Genomic DNA, 1,406 nt, shown 5'->3' on the forward strand with positions numbered 1-1,406 from the left:
CTTACTAGGTCGTTCAGTCCATTCTAATGCCAGAATGGAGTCATTCCCCATAGTATTTATTTTTAGTGCTTTTTCCAGCCTAATTTTCAAGTCCTACGCAATGGGACTTAAGAACTTCCTTTGGGACACTATTTATTTCACTGTTCAGCACATTTCACTATTAGGGGTTTTTTAAAAAAATCTTCAACAGTTGCTTTTCATTCCTTTTCTTTTTCTTTTTTTTTTTTTTTTTTTTTTTTTTTTTTTTTTTCAATCCCCTGTGCTCTCAGAAAGATATTTACTATCCTGTCTACCTTTTACACTCTCTCCCTACCCCCAAATAAATACACATACACACACAGACAAAGTCTTTCAGAAACCATTCCCTCTGGTTGCCACTTGGCAGGCCGTTTTTGTTGCTCTCCTATAAACACCACAGCAGCACTTTGTTTCCATATATAACCTATATTTGTGTGCTGAAACATCAGAGACACTGACCTTTAGACTAGATAACGAACTGAGACTCCTTGTGAATATGCAGATAAATGTAAAAGAGTCTATCGACTGTTCTAAAGAAGAAGAAAACATTGTTAGCATTGCCTCTTTCAAAACAAAAAGTAGTATCTAACATAAGTATCTGCCAAGTGTATAATGACTTCTCTGTATGGTTGTGTCACCAGTTCCCATACTCTGGTTTATGGATCACTGGCAGTCTGCGATGCTGTAATAAATTACCCACAACTAATCCGTAGAGCCAGTAGTTTGCGCACACCAATTAAAAGATTGTCCGTAAGACTGCGGGACAGTCTGTGACAAATTCTGAGGATGTGCTAATCCAAAATTTTCGGACCTATATGATGATTTCCACAGTACCACTTTCAAACACGCAGTGAGAAACCCTTTATGTGCAAAATGCTGTATGTGAGACAAGTGCCACTCATTGTTTACCTAATTATTCTGGCACATAAATCCTCAAGAGAAAGTGATTTTTGTCCTCTCCTTAGTGCAAAGTTGAAGAACATTAGTTTAATCTGTGCAGAGACCGAGATTGCCTGCACACACACACACACCTCTCCTCCTGCAACGTGAACCGCGGGAACAAAGGGTGCAGTTGGAAAGAGGTCGTCTGAGGGAAGGTAATTAACGCCACGCCGCAAACGACGGTACGACTACGTGGCGTTTTCAGACGTTAACAAATTTACCACCTATGATCTTAAATTTCTTCCTATTAGCGGGACAGGGCCACGGGCGAGGATTGGAACAGAGCCCTTCGAGAAGTCTCCCGTGAGTAAGTGTCTGCCGTGGGCTTTATTCCCCCACCCTGGCCAGCCTCTGGCCACAGACGCCCCGGGATTTCGGGGACCAGGGAAGCGGGGTGTCTGACCCGGACAAGCCCCCCACCCCCATCCCTTCCCTCCCCATTCCCC

The sequence above is a fragment of the Calidris pugnax genome, unplaced genomic scaffold, assembly GCF_001431845.1.
Source record: "Calidris pugnax isolate Ruff unplaced genomic scaffold, ASM143184v1 scaffold209, whole genome shotgun sequence".
NCBI lineage: Eukaryota > Metazoa > Chordata > Aves > Charadriiformes > Scolopacidae > Calidris > Calidris pugnax.